Below are 16119 nucleotides of genomic sequence, written 5' to 3' on the forward strand. Positions count from 1 at the left end.
ACACTGACAACAGGTTTTGACTTTGCAGATTTGAGTATGCTATAAACCTGTGTTCTACCTCTGAAGACTGCATAATTTCTTTAAGAGATTATTTTTATAAAGAAGAACCCATACTAATCGGATGAACCAAAAGATGACTTTGATAATTAAGAAATAATAAGAGGTCCATCTATTTTACGTGTCCTAACTTGGGACCACTGGTTCAAACACTGAGGGTGAAGCTGACAGAAGCTCAGAGCTCGTGGACTTGGCTCGTGAACCACCCTTTTCCTTGGCAAGTTCCACTCTCTCCTCCTGGCCTCCTGGCCGGGCATCTCCTCTCTGCCTCCCACTCCAAATGATGCATGGATTCTGTGCCTCCCAGGTTTGTAAGATTTGACCCTTCAGCACCTGCTTGCTTCCTTTGTCTTGAAACAGCCACACTCCAGAAAGATCACTTTTCCAACCCAGAACCCCTTCCCTATGGGCAGCTGCTCAGGCAGTCCCAGTCAGACAGGTCCTTTCTCCTGGGCACATCAAATGCAAGCAAAGGCCCCAGGGTGGGGGGAGAAGTTTACACAGGTAACAAGGGGAGTTTGGCCCATGCAACCACCCAGAGTTAAACTTCACATGATTTTTAAAGTATGGAAAAATGTAATTTTCCCTGCTTAATGAAAAGGGCTTTTAGAATATGTAGAATAATGTGGTGACGGCGGGGGAGGAGGGCCTGTAGATGTTTTGCACATTAAGATTCTCACGTACGTCTGTAGGCCCTTCCTGAAGACAAGTATGATGTTGGACACTCCTTGCCCATCTGAAAAAGTTTTAGGTTTCCTTTTCTTCCGAAGTGGACAGACTCACCCATACGGAACCCAAATTTCCAGGAGTCCCAGCTCCCGCAGGGACCCATCGCATCTTCCCGAGCACTGCGTGAGCCCAGCGGGTCAGCAGGTCATCCGCTGTCCTCTGGACGCTGACCGCCGGAGTCCACGGTTTCCATCCTCTTTCCCTAGGGAGGGTGCAGCTCTCTTTTGGGTAGGACAAGGGTATACCACTGAGATAGGCCAATATTCAGTGAAAAAAAATAGATTTTTAAAAACTTTATGAATGAAAAGAGAAGTTTCCTCCAGCGCTGTATTAATCAATACTACTCTGACTTGGAAGGTGGCTATAAATAACCACCCCTAAGACTCTGTGGGTGCAGGACAGGCCAGGCCCTGACCAGAGCCTTTGGTATTTTGGGCGTCTTGGGAAGGAAAATGAAATTCAAAATCACTATACTCTGCACAACGGTGTTTCTGTGAAGAGCTATGGTATAAGGTTTGGGGTTTGTTTGTTTTTCAGTCCACCCTCTGGGCTCTGCAGACTGGTTCACATCTTCATTTGATATCATACTTTGGGGAAAGGCACCCAACCTCTGTGAGCTTTCCTTCCTTCTCTGTGAAATGTAGGTAACAAAAGTATCAACCTCATGGGTTTTTGTAAGGGTCAAACAAAACAATATGCTTTGTAAACTATAAAGCACCATAGAAGTAAGATATATTATTACAAGAGGCCTCGGGATTGGTTCTATTTCCTTAAAAATTACTGCATGGTTCATTTTTAAGAAGGCAAGTAGACATAAATGAAAATTAAAGCAGTTATTCAGAATATTCACTTATGTCTACTGCTTTGTGAGCAGTAGACATAAATGAAAAAGCAGTAAATGGCTAAGCCATTTGCATTTACAATTACACAAAAAAATGGGCTTGATGGTTGATGTTGAACATTATGCTCTGGGAAGATTTTGAACTTCAGGTCCTCAGAATTCTGCCTCATATCCCTCAGTCCTATTTTCTTAAAACTCAATAAACCCTCTCTTCAGTAGACTGCTCTGCACCCACCTCATACCTCTTTGCTTTCCTCCTGCATGAGTCAGCTGAATCCCTAAAATAATAGGCATTGAATAGAAGACACCGTATGAGTCATAAAACAGTAAGAGCTTAACAAGAAGCAGGTGCCAGAGAGTGAAGAGTCCCAGGGGAGCCTCTGAGAACTGGCAGAAGTTGCCTGGGCCTCTCCTGGCTGCCTGCAAACTGAAGGCCAGCCCAGGCCTGCCACCGAGTCATCCGTCCTCAAGAACATCAGGCAGCGGCTCCTGAGATTACGCATCTGAAGGTTCTCATGAATGTGTGTTTCCTCAAGGTATACATTGATTAGACAAATCCAGGTGTGTCCTGTTCCCTGGACCTAGCAGTAAACTTGCAGGGCAGTGGAAGTTCCAGAAGTGAGGAATCAGCAGTCTGGTCAAAGGGGAGGGTGCTCCGGGACGCACAAGACCTGACTGAGTTCACTGCCTTTGGGTTACGGCGCCTTTTCTGGATGTCATTGTTGGTATATTTGCAGATCAGGGCCACCGTTAGGGTCTGCCAAATTGCAAGTAGTAACTCTTTGCTTTTCAACAAGTACTTTTATATGATCAAGACACAGAGATTTTGATAGAGACACAGAGATTCTGATCAAGTTTTGTCAACTTATCTCTCTTATTTAAGGATTACCAAAAGTCAGAGAAATCCCCTGGGACACTGTCAAGGAGGACAGTGAACCATCATCATCCACATCATCGTCATTGTCATTATTATTAGCATTCCTTCCCAGACTTGCAAAATTAGTTGGCAGGACTACCCTTAGGTGGTAGCCAACCTGAGAGCATTCAAGAAATATCCTAGCCCTGGCTGGCGTAGCTCAGTGGATTGAGTGCGGGCTGGGAACCAAAGTGTCCCAGGTTCGATTCCCAGCCAGGGTACATGCCTGGGTCGCAGGCCATAACCCCCAGCAACTGCACATTGATGTTTCTCTCTCTCTCTCTATCTCCCTCCCTTTCCTCTAAAAATAAATAAATAAAATCTTTAAAAAAAATTTAAAAAAAGAAATATCCTGCCCTGGCCGGGTTGCTCAGTTGGTTGGAGAGTCATCCCAGTGAAGGAGGTTGTGTATTCAATCCCTGGTCGAGACACGTGTAAGAATCAACCAAAAAAAGAAAAAAGAGAGAGAGAGAACGAGAGAGACCCTAACGCTCCTTACTCCCAAATAACTCCTGTAGCAGTCTGCAATGCTGCTAGAAATCTCGCCCTTTGGCTCTCTTCCCTTACATTCTCTGTTTCCAATGAAAATACAAATAGTCTGAGGCGAGTCAGTACATTGTGTCAATACTAACTTAGAATAAATGGTTTTATGGAATCCTTCCCAGTAGCTGGAACAACACACAGAAATAGTTTTGATTGGTGAGAGGGGTGGTGGGAAGCACTGTGCGAGGGTCAGGGGTGCTGTCCCAGACCAGCTTCCCATAGGGCTGGAGCCATAGCCAGGCGAGCCCATTAATATGGGGGCTGAGACACAGCGAGCTGCCCTTTAAGAAATAATGCCAAAAATTGTTCTCTGTGTGTCAGTTGTTCTCTGCCCTGTAATGGACCAAAGTGGAAATACACACCTGAAAGAAGTAACAAGGCTGTCGGCCCATTTGACTCCTAACCGGTGGTGTGCTAGTTAATGAACAACCAGCTTTGGGGCAGCAGGGATAAACCCTGATTTGTAGTGTTTGCCAATTTCTGTAGTGTAAATACTCCCACCGTGGCTGGTTTCAAGCTCCCAGTGTGATGTCACTGAAAGCGAAGTCGGGGAGAGGGACACATAATTTGCTCTTGAGCCGAAGGGGTTGGGGGCCTCTGCACCGTACCACAACCTTGTAATCCCATTGAGTGCAGTCAGATTTATATGGAAAAAAGTGTTTCCAGCAGAAAAGTTGTGGATCAGCCACAATGTGGCAGAGGAAGAAAACTGACTGAGACAGACTGTGGCCATGCCCATATGAGTACTATCTAGGAGAGAAAAAGGCTTGGGACTTGAACTATGATGATTTCCAATTCTAAAGGCTACATGCCTGCCTTGTCAAATGATTGTATCAAGTTATTTTTAGTTCAGTTTCATTAAACCTCAATTTACCCTAATGGATTTTTTCAGTCCTATTCTTCTATCATGACCTGCCTTCTTTTGTTGGTTTACCTTTATGGCTAGAGTATGGTGAACACATAGATTTCAAACCCCCTTGACAATGCTTTATCACAGCAAATTTTAACAAAGTAGCTTTTGATTATGTTTTGGTTTCCTGTATAGCTTTAGAACATAATGTATCAATATTAAGACACTAATGGAGCCCTTGCTGGTGTGGCTCAGTGGATTGAGCAAGGGCCTGAGAACCAAAGGGTCACCAATTTGATTCCCAATCAGGGCACATGCCCAGGTTGCAAGCCAGGTCCCCGGTGTGGGGTTTGCAAGAGGCAACCACACATTGATGTTTCTCTCTTTCTTTCTCCACCCCCCTCTAAAAATAAAATCTTTAAAAAAAGATACTAATAGAAGTGTTTCAGTCTATACATCACCTCTGTGTTTTCAGTGTAAATTAATGAAATATCACTGTGCTGTTGCCCTTAACCTCTTAGGCTTCCTTGTGTGAATCCTTTTTTGCTAAATCACATAACTTCTCAAAGCTCATCAGAGCCCACATCTGTGCTTTCAAATCTGAGAAAATCTCTCAAGCTGTGGTGTCAAATCAACACAGAGAGTTCTGCACAGCGCTGGCTCGCCTCCCTGAGACCTCTGCCACGTTTCCATCTCTTCTCTCAAGGCTCATTTCCTACCCATGTATCCTCTACCTATGAACCAAATATTACGGGAATGTGTTGAAACTTGATGAAAACTCGTCAGCTGCCATTGTGTTTCAAGATGGCAAAATGTGTTTGTCAGGATTCCTTTGGTTGCATACAACAGAAACCCCTTTAAGCTAGCCTAGTTCCAAATTGACTAGATCATGTAACAAAAGCTCATTGATACCAGAGACTCATGTGGTGACAGGCTTCTGTCACACTCTCTGTGCTGTCTTCACTCAGCCCTGGAGTCGATGGCCTTTTTGTTACACAGCCAGGAGCAGGCTCACAGGCAGCTCTGGATCTTCACCCCCATGGCCTCACATCCAGGGAGGGAGGAAAGCCCTGTTAGCTCTGGCTAGGAACACTCCCAGGAAGTTTTCTTTTTCTCTTCTGTTCTTCTCCCCTCCCCTCCCCTCCCCTCCCCTCCCCTCCCCTCCCCACTGAGTACAATCCATCCTGGGCCGATCACTGTGGCCGGGAAGATGCGGTGACACACGCAGCCCAGCCCGGTCATGGATGGTGGTGTTGGATGTCAGAGGAAAGACAGAGGAGGGGCTTCAAGGTAGACAGCTACAAGAGCACCTCATAGACTCACAGCTTGATTTACGTACGGCATATAACGATGCCATTTACAAATATCAGGTGCCTTATGACTTATAAAGCTGTTATGCCTTTATCAGTGGACTACATCTGAACCAGATACTTTGGTTTTTAACTATTTTTAAAAAAACAGGCCAAGTACTCTCCATGCCCTTGTTGGGCAGCTGTTTGCAGGAGGATGCTGTTGCTTCCTGCAGGAGGATGAGGATGAAGATGAGGTGCTGTGCATACCAGCTGCAGGTCACAATGGGCAGCAAAAGCTTCTAGGTGGCCTGGCCCACACGGCCTGTAGTTCATACTAGAGGGCATGCAGCAGTCTTAATGAAAGACAGAGATCAGTTGCTTATAGACTCAGCCCTATATGCCAAGGTTGCGGGTTTGATCCCTGGTCAGGGCACATACAAAAAGCAACCAATGAATGCACAAGTAAGTGCAGCAACAACTTGATCTTTTTCTCTCTCTCTCTGCCTTCCCTTCTCAATCTCTCTCTGAAAAAAAAAAAAAAGAAAGAAAGAAAGAGGGAGGGAGGGAAGAAGGAGGGAAAAAAGTGAGAAAGGGAAGCGACAGGACTCTATGGCAGGGCAGCGCCCAGAGCAGCCATGTACAGCCTGCCTTCCACAGCTTCATGGGGAAGCTGCAGCAGCAGCTGTGCATGGGCGAGCTCCCCATGTTTAAGCACACCCCAAGTTTGAGAGTGACTTTATCCAGATCAGCAAAAGAAAAATGTTTAATGTGCACACAATGTGCAAATGGTCACTGTGGGCATCGCATCCACCGGACCCGACCTCACATTACCTGTCATGCTGCTGGTGTGACTGGCTGTTAGCTGTGCAGTTGGTGCCAGTCATGACCGACCCACCGGGGGAAGGGGACCCAAGTCAGCCAAGAGCTTGGAGCTGACCAGGCTGCTTCCTTTGAAATTTACAAAGTTGTCCATCTATAGTCAGGAGAAAAAACAGCTCCATGTGAAGCATGCCACTGGCTGTTCTTTTTACCTACAATTATGCAGTCCTTCAGACACAAAAGATCTGTTTGCACACTGGGAAGACCTGGTGTTCTCCCTGAGACTGCCAGTGGAGGCTTACAGTGGTACACAAGCTGTATCAGCTTGTGACATCGTGGGCACACCTGTGCTGGAGACAGAGGACAGGAAGAACCCAGCAGTAAGCTCTGACAGAGACTCTCAGCGAGGGGGCCCAGGTGCTTCAGAAGAGCAACCGAAGGCTCTTGCTAGGCTGACCGGGGAAACATTGCATGTGGAAGGGCTCAGGCCAGAGGAGCCACACTAGGGAGTTCCCAAGTGCTTCTGAATGTCCAAGGTCCCTTAGATGTCAGCTCCTCTAACCCCATCCCCAATGTTGTAATGCTGTCCACAGCATCGTGGTGGCCACAGTTGTTAAGTGTGGTTTTGCATCTTGCAATTTACCTTGCTCTATGAGCAACCCAATCTCACTCTCTTCAACCTTGAGGCCTGTTTAAGCCACTGTCCAGAAACTGTCTAGTAAGTCTTCTAGTGCATCGGTCTGCAGAGATAAAACTGAGTCAGCTGAAGAACCGATCCTCGAGGAACTCATGGTCAAGTTGACCCTCAGATTGATCAGTTCATCAGGTGTCCTTGCCTCTTTGTCTACTTACATGTTCCCAGAACCTTGTGATCCTGGGGAATTATTCACTTATTACCAGTTATTACTACATTGTGAAGAGTGTGATGGATGAAAAGTGGGATGGGCACATGCATTGTGCTTCCTAAATAGCCTCTGTTGTTCAGAGGTGTTGGGAGTCATCCTGCCCCGCCTCCTAACTCCCCCACAGGCTACTGAGTGGAGGGTGTGAAGTCCAGTTGCAGGTTTGTGATACTGTTGCAAGTGCTCACATGCCACAGCCCCTTAAGCCATGTTCTTGCCGAGAAAAGCACTTTGAGACTGTTCTATGCAAGGCTCCAACTCCAAGCGGTTGGGCTGGACAAAGAAGATAAGGCAGGTGATCTGATGTTCACACACCTCTCTCTCCAGCACACTACCGCAAGGACTGAATTTCAGAATTACTCACCATGAGAAGTCAGACATTGTTTAGGGATTTCTCCACAGGCTAACTTATGTAAGGACATGATACTGCTTTTTTTAAAAGGATGAGTAAGAACAATGTTGGGAGTTGATTTTTACTAAGTTAGTGAAAAGAACAAAAGAGAAATCAATAATGAGAAACTACATCTATCCCCACTGAGGGAGATAGTGTTTTGAATATAATGAAAATGCAGCCAATCAGTAAAGAAACCCCAGCATCTATTTTGATTCTTGTTAATTACTGAAAAAAGTACGTCGATGTTATCCCTGAAAACTACTGTATTCACCCCCTTCATCACACAAACAGTCTTTCCCTTGAGTGGGTGTCCAGGTGAGAGAGACTTTGTCCAAGAGTCCACAGGGTACAGGGCACCCAGCTCCCCGACGAGAGGTCCCCCTGTCTCCGAAGTTCCTGGAAACGTTCTCCCTCTCTGCCCATGTAAAGCTCTGCCCCTTCCCCACCAATTTTCTTTTTTTCTTCTGATTTTCTATATTTTTCTCCATAGGAAAGTTTGGGTGATTTTTTGTATAGAGGATGCCCTATGTCTAAAGTTGATTAAACAGATTCTGTCCCTTTTGCCATGGTACGACTATATGATAGCAACAAAAATATGATGAATTGTAAATAAAAGAGCCCTGTACTATGTTTATATAAACTGCAATTGCAGTCATGCAGGGAAACAATACAAACAAATAAGTGGTAATATTTTAAAATAAGGAGGAAGGGAATGAGAAGAAGGGATGTGACTTAGGGTTAAAGGCAAACTGTGGGGCACTGGAGCAAACTTCCCCGTCTCCGTGTGACCTGCTCCTGCCCCCAACACCTGGGAGTGAGAGGGGCTGGGGGAAAAGGGCCCAATTCAGGGGGCTGTGTCTTTGCTCTGGTGGGTGGTATTTTTGTTCTGTTTCTAAAGAATAGAAGAGAAGAGCTTTCTCAAATGTGATGTAGAACTTAAGTTTACCATTTAAAATAAAATTCCTTGCCCTTAGATCTGTATCAAGCTCATGGTGTGGAAAACAATTTTAAAGATCGTTTTCAGAAACCATAAAACATGACTATGCATGGGAAACAGTGATGGCTCATCAGTTGGCTCAGGAACTACTTTGCTGTAGTAAACTCAAAGTGAACTTTTCGGGGGTTTTAAAAAACTGGTTTCATCCACCAATTAAAATCTCAGCCTATTAAAATCATAGTGTTGCTTGTGAAGCTTGAGAAAGCTTATGCTGGTAGTTTTCTGTGCTGTCGTTGTTTGAAATGAACCTGAATTAAAAGAATCTTTGGCATTTTTTTGAACCCACACATAATGGGATGCATTTTTTAGTTGTTGTTTTCTTTTTCACTTTCTTTCTTTTTTTTTTGATTGCTCTAGAAGCTGAGGCCCCAGTGATGAACCAGGCCCAGGCACTGCCCTCAAAGAGCCTGCGGGCTGGTGTTCAAGTACCAAGCAAAGCCCACCTTCCAGCACAAGGGTCAGCTTGAGTGGAGATGGGTAAGTGGATGTGTAAACAGCTGGCTTCAGGATATGCAGCAAGAAAGCAAAGAACCCAAGAACTGCCGCTCAAAATACAAGTTGATACACAGAAAATATATATCAGAGTTGGCCGACAGTGAGACAACTCACCCCATGTGATACAGGGAAAATGCGGCCCCCTTCACAGAAACTGCCCGCGCGTCTGCCCCCTGGTACTGGACTGTGTCTCAGCCACAGCACTACCCAGCCTTACCATCCACCACACTTCCTGGCACAGAGCAGGGTTAATAAATAATTGTTGGATTAAACAAACATTCAAAAAGGAATGTCCTCACTGGGTAAGAGGTTGAGGTAGAAGAATTCCAAGGTTCTCTGCTACTCAGAGAGTTCATGACCATGTAGAGAGCCTGGAATGTGACAGGTGCTCCCTAAATATGGAATCGAACAATGCCTGCTTAATATTGGGGTTATTTGTACCCATGGTTTACTCCCCTTACAATTAGCTCACCCTTTTTGATAAGTGTAGTAATATTTACTGAGTACTTTATTAATCAACTTGTATGCATTATCTAACTTTCACAACAACCCTAGGAGGAAGCGTGCTTGTTTCTATTGCTGTATGTATAACAAACCACCCTGTGACTTGACAGCTCATAACAACAGTTTATCACTGTCTGTCATAGCTTGTAGGCTGACTGTGCTCAGTGGGGCCATTCTCGTGCAGTTGTAGTCCGATGTTGGCTGGAGCCACAGGTATCCGAAGGCCCAAAGGGGCTGGCCATTCCAGATGGCTCACACCCTTGGCTGACAGCTGATGCTGGCTGACAGGCAGACACCTACACCATGGCCTCTCCAAAGCTTGGGTTTTCCACAGCACGGGGCTGAGTTGCAACAGAAAACACTACAAGAGACCCAGGCAAAATGATTAGCCTCATGTGGACTAGCTATGGAAGTCCCAGAACTTTGCTCCTATTTGTGCTAATAGTCAAGCAAGTCACTGAGGCCAGTCCAGTTACGAGGGGACAGGAATTAGACTTTATCTAATGGTGGAGGAATGCAAGGTCATTTCAGAAGAGCAGCGGGGATAGGAAACGTACTTGTAGGTATTTCAGGAAAATACCATCTGCCATTAGTCTGTACTGTTAATATCCCATTTTACAGGTGAAAACATTTTGGAACAGTTGGCTAGGCCATATGGTTAGCCTGCTTATTTAAGGAGACCCAAACCCGTATGCCCTCTGATGCCTTAACCATATGCTCCACTTTAGACAGTGTTCTAAAACTTTAATAGTGAAAGTCACCCCTTTAAAAGATGCACTATTATTTTTAAGAATGTAAAGACATAAATCTAGTAACATTTATAAACTAGAAATGAGTTCTAGTAGGATTTGCAGTGTCCTGCACGAGAAATACTACTGAGGGAAGAACTACATTTGCTGAGCTGCTTCCATGGCCCAGGTACTCATGCACTATATATAAACCCATTTAATCCCATAATACTCTGTCTTCCCCAGATGAAAAGCAACATTTAAAGAGATTAAACAAGTTGCCCAAAGTCAGCCAGCCACTAAATGACACAGCCAGGATTTAAACACAGGTACATGTCTCAGGCCACTTCCTGTGCTGCTCCACGGTGCAGACTGGGCTCAGGAAGCAGGCTCTGAGACGAGAGTAGCGTGAAGAGAGCAACTGCGGAGTGCTCAGGGCCCGACACCTGCTGCAGGAGGGACAGACAGAGGATCAGCCAAAGAGGAGGTGGGCTGTGATACAGTCAGAACAAAGAACTCAGCAGGCCCATGGAGAGCTCTGAAGTCAAAATCACCCTTCAGAGCTATCCTGGATAGGGGGAAAAGATCTAGACCTTTACTACCAACCCAACCCCCATAGCAGTCATCCATCACAGCAAATAGTTTACCATGTAAACAAATGGATCAAGCAACCAATCTGGGTGGAACTATGAAAGGAGGCAGCATCACAGAGGGAGGAACACTTATGTGTAAGGGCAGCCGGACCTGCTCTGGACTCTGATGGTCTTTTCCCGTACAGTGCTAGAATATTTGGGGCCCAGACTCAGAAAATCCTCAGAAGAAGCCAGATCTCTAAGCCCAAACAAAAAGTTCAGATAAACACTGAAAGTCTCTCTATATAACTTGCCCAAGGAGCCTGCAGCTTAGGCTGGTACATTTTTAATGTTGTTGGGTTTAGGCATGGCCTCAAATTGAATCAACTTACAGTATTGAATTTATTTACTCTAGGATTCCAAATGGTGACCACACACCCAATGAGGAGTTCCTAAAAGTAAGTAATTCAAGAGCTATTCACTAGTAAAGGCTGGTGGTGAAAGACTGTTAGCAGAAAAGATGTTAAGAGCCAACCATAATGATGCTCATCTTCACAGGGTGTTGTCCACAGAGGGAGGAATGAATAAAGGGATCGTACATTTCCCAGACCTCATGTCTGCACCGGGTCTAGCTCTAGCCTCGGCTTCACTACCTGTGGGGAACAGGAAGAAGGAGAAGACAGGAGAATTACAAGTCAACGAGGAACAGGAAACAATGAGGAAGATAGAATTAATTTATTGAATATGTTATCTCACTTAATACTTATCATGACTGTATGAATTACTCCAATGACAAACTTTTCCGATGATGAAATTGAGATTCAAAAGGCCTAATTGAGATTCCAGGGCAATGGGATGAAACGAGAGAAAAAAAAAAGAGGTGAAGACTAGAGTTGGGTACATTTATCAGAAAAGGCACAATTTTTAAAATGTTGCCAAAACATATTCATACTGCCAGGACACCATGCTTCCTCCCTCTTTTTGAGAAAAGTACCCAAACTGAGAAACCAAGAGGGAAATGTGCCCCTGGGTCCTGAGTTCACATTCTACTATCCCCTTCTCCTTTCCAAAAGTCTCCCAATCCTGCTGGAGGTGCCCGAGGGCCTCTGACAGACTGTCTTTCCAGAGGTTTTGACATGTGATGACAGAAATACCTTTCCACTTTATTTCTAACAATTCTCAACAATGAAACGAACACTTACTGAGTATTTATACATCAGGAACTTTTTCAAATATGGTATTTCATCTACTTTCCACAACAACCCTGTCAAGATAAGTAACAATAATGTTTTTAATGGAAGATGAATCTGAAACTCTGGTTTGTTGAGTAATAGTAGTGTAAGAGCCCAGATTCTAAACTAAATTGGAGCCTACACACTTTTTGCTTGATCCTCCTGCCTCAAGGTTACCGAGGCCCATGAAACCCACATACATGACCTTGGCCTTGCTTTTGGTTGATCCAAACATTCAGGGTCCATCAGGGATTGCAGATTTTGCATTAGTCAGCTACCCCAGTCCTGGGCATTTTATTTTTATTCATTTAATTCAATTTATTTGATGACTTTTGGTATCGGTACAGCAAACTTCCCATCTGTACTGAGTCATCACACAAGAAGAAGTGGTCACAGTCAATGCAAATGGAGGAGGCGTGCAGGAAAGGGGAGGGTGAATTTTGTAATGTATGGAGCTGTGAGTACAAGTGCCTCATTTTTCCTCCCACCAAATAAACAATGCCCCATGGTAATATTCACTCACGAGTCATCATTCAGTCTGTACTTTTGGTCTGTGGCCACTCCCATGGTAACCCCACAGCCAGAATTCACTGCCTGTGCAGTTGGCAACCATCCTCCATCTGGGACTGGCTGTAGACCTTGTGGACAACTGTGGATGCTGCCAATAGTTCCTTAAGGGGATGGCAGTTCACCATTATCCACTGCACCCCTGAGGCTCTGCCTTTCTGCAGAGCAGATGGGAGGGAACATGCCCTCCCAGGCCCTGGAAGTGCATTGAGGAAGGGGTGGTATGGTGGGGGGGAGCATTCTGAAGGCACACCCAAGAAGGCACTGTCTACTCAGAACCAAATGATTAGGCATGGGCCATGGGAGTCAGGGCCCTAAGCACTACCAAGAAACCAAGGATGTGGGACAGGTAAAGAGAGGGGTGGGAAGATGTTATTCACTGGAGTGTGTGGGAGAACTGGAGTCAAGCAAATGCCCGCCAAGGTTTGAATGATCTAGCCAGAAAGGGAACAGTGTCAAAAGGTCATTCATGGGAAGAGAAGAAATATATATTCATGAATCTATGTGTGTATAAACATAGATAGATAGATAGATAGATCTGTAATTCATCTAAAACAGAGCTGGATTTGAGACTCCCTCTGCCATTTACCCATCATGGGACCTCAATCAAAGTACATCACCTAACTGCAGTAAAAACAGCCCCCCCCCCCCTCAAAAAAAGAAAAAACCTCCTCCGGGCCGGACTGTCAGGCAGGCTTCAAGTGCTGGTGCACACTGAGAGGGCAGGAAACTTCCCCGCGCCCTCTCCCAGTGGCTAGGGAGGGTGCTTTGTTTCCTTCCCCGGGCAGACAAATGAGGTTTGTGGCGCTGTTTGTAATCCTCTACGGGGAGGGAGCCCGGGGGTGGAGGGACAGCCCGAGGCTCAAGACGGGGTACGGTACAAAGGGGCTTTGTTTCCGGGAGGGCTGGCCAGGCATGGCGCCGACTCTGCTACTGGTCTGGAAGTGGGCAGGTTTGCTCCTGGAGGGGAACTCCTCCATCCCAGCCCACTGCGGCCAACCTCCAACAGTCATGTTGAAAATTAGGAATGCGAGAAAATGCCATGATAAGGTTTACTTTCCTCTGGGATAGGTAGGGAGAAAGCCAGTCCTCTTCTTGGGCTGGATTGAGTCTGTCCCGCTTGTGGTGTGCTTGCATCAGTTCCCGGGAACCCAGGGAGGGCGGCCAGGTGGCCCCGCCGCCCGCGATTGCACGCCTTTCAGAGCTCGCTCAGCCTGATTCCTCCCGCGCAGAAAGATGTTGATGCCTACGATGCACAGGCCCGAAACGAGGATAAACTGGACCCCACTCTCACACTCCAGACCCAGGAGACTGAGCGGGGGTCTCGGTCCGGAAAGCAATTTTCTGCAATCGAAACTGCTGGCAATCCTGCAGTTTCGATTGCAGAAGAAAATTCCATATATTGTGCCTATACACCAGACAACCCGGCGCTCCCTTTGCACACGCCCCATTCCCACGAGGGCGGAGGTGGAGAGACTCCGGCTCTGAGTAGGGCGGCTGGGTGGGGGAGGGCTCTGTTTGGAGTTGTCCGCTGCCTCTTCGCAGGGCCCGGGATCAGAGGAGGAGGGGATCGGGCTTAAAGGAATCTTCCTATTTTAAGCTCGCTGTCAGCCACCCCTCCAGGCAGTCTGCCCTGCAAGGGCGGGGCGGCGGGGCTGCGGGGCGGGAGGCTGGCGATGGCGAGGCGGCGGTGGCCCCAACCACTGTTCCCACACCCACCCGCTCCCGGAGTCTTTGGCGACAGTAGCCGCTGCAAGAGAATGAGCCCAAAGAAGCAGACGGAAGCCGGTGGACTACCAGGGCTCCTTCCCACTGGTCCCACCTCAAGAGTCCTTTCTCTTGGCGCGGGGTCTTCCCCTTCCTCCAGCTGGGAGACTTTGAGTCGGAAGGGAAGCCTAGACTCCTCCCAGAAAAATGCCCTCTCCATTTGCTGATGGAGGAGGATTCTCCATCACCTTCTGCGCATTGCTACCGTCCGGAGTACCCTGTGGGTTCTGATCACACCCGGTAAGGGGTGGCTCTGGGTGCGGACATCTCTCGCCCTCTCGTGCTCCACCTGGGCAGCTGCGGCGTGACAGCCTGCGACTCCCCGGGGGCCTCAACCTGTAGCTCACCCGGGAAGGGCTAGGCGGTGCTAAGCAAGCAGAGAGCAGTTTATTGATGTACACTGAGAAAAGCCTGCCCAGGGTCCACACCTGTGCGTACACCTGTGGTGTGCATCTTCCTCCTGGAGTCGAGCCCCAGGGGAGGTCGGAGCAGGCAGGCGGGGTTGCTGGAGGACCATGAACTCCGAGCAGGAGAATTAGGTGAATCAAACATAAGGTGGAGTCAGGCTCTGTCTGTTGACCCATCTCAACGTGACCAGATTCTTCCGTGAGCCCAAGAGAGCCCTTACCTAGACCTGCGTTCCCCTTTTTTGTAATGCGCCGCATCTAAGATTTGTTACAATTTCGTAGAGTTGTTTTTGTGCTCGAATATCTCCACACGCTTCCAACGTGAACTGATTTCACAGGTTCACCGGCAGAGGGCAAACTTACTCCAAGTTCTCAAGTGCTCCTTGGCCTTAACTGGCAAGGTGGGACTTCTGTAGCTTCCCTGTTTACAGTCATTTCCTGCCCGTGGTGCCCTCTTTCCTCCTCCTCCTCTCAAACATCCTCCAGTAGATCTGTAGGTAGATCTGGCCTCTCCCTCACCGGCGGTGAGGCTTAGGGGGAAGGGTCCCTGCCCATATTGTCTCCAGCAGAACCAGTTAGAGCTGTCTTTTTATTCTTTCCCCTGAGAACTGTTTACAGTTTAAGGAGCCACGAAACCTCCAACCTAAGCAAACCAGGCTGGGGAAGCAGAGTGTGTGGGTGTGCTGGTGTTCATGGGTGCTTGTGGAGAGAGAGAAGGAAGGAGATGGCTGGGTAGTTTCTGAAAAAGGCTAAGGGAAGGCTTTCTGTTTTCTGAAGTCACATTGGGTTCCAGTTAACTTAGCAGATGAAAGCACCTACTCTGTGCCAGGCACTCCTTGAACACTGTGTTGGTGAAACAAGCTCTGGGTTTGAAGCTGTAAGATCCAGTTGAAATTCTGGCTCTCTCCCTATGAATTTCCTCTTGTTCATAGCACTTAATCACCAGGCAACCACACTCTTGTATAATCATTTTCTCCATTTAACATATATTTATAAAGTGCCCACTATGTGCTGCTTGGTTCCCTTACCAAGCTTGTAGTCAGACAGACAATAAGCAAGAATAACTTAATCATTGGTTGAAAGGGGGCTTATTGTATAGAGCTTTGCAGACATTTTATGGACTTTGGCCTTAATGTAAAAGAAGCAGGAAGCCATTCGTGAGTTCTGAGCAGCTGATAGGGCTTCTCAGGGATCACCCTGGCTGCTGTGTGGAGCACAGACCGAGGCAGCCATTGAGCAGAATGGAGGCCAAGGTAGTGATCCAGGAGGGAGAGGCTGCTGTCAGGCCAGGGGGTAGTGCTGGAGGTGGAGAGAAGTGGTGGGAGTCTGGATATGTTTTTCAAAGAAGAATTAAAAAAAGATTCAATTGTGGGGTATAAGAGAAAGAGAGGAATGGAAAAAGACTCCAAGCTGCTGGAAGAATAGTTGCTGCTGATGGAGACTGGAAGACTGTGAAGAGGTTTTTCTAATACAAACCTCAGGTCCAAAAAGGCTTAATTTTGGACCT

The 16119-nt window shown here is 46.8% G+C and overlaps 1 long non-coding RNA gene across 1 annotated transcript; it reads right to left on the minus strand.

Moving 5' to 3' along the window:
* Positions 1-13476: 13476 nt before the first annotated feature.
* Positions 13477-14050, minus strand: LOC118501221. Its single transcript, XR_004903836.1, has 2 exons — positions 13796-14050; positions 13477-13725 (listed from the first exon to the last, which is right to left on the minus strand). It is a non-coding gene; the product is annotated as an uncharacterized LOC118501221 (long non-coding RNA).
* Positions 14051-16119: the final 2069 nt, after the last annotated feature.

This window comes from Phyllostomus discolor, chromosome 6 (assembly GCF_004126475.2).
Source record: "Phyllostomus discolor isolate MPI-MPIP mPhyDis1 chromosome 6, mPhyDis1.pri.v3, whole genome shotgun sequence".
NCBI lineage: Eukaryota > Metazoa > Chordata > Mammalia > Chiroptera > Phyllostomidae > Phyllostomus > Phyllostomus discolor.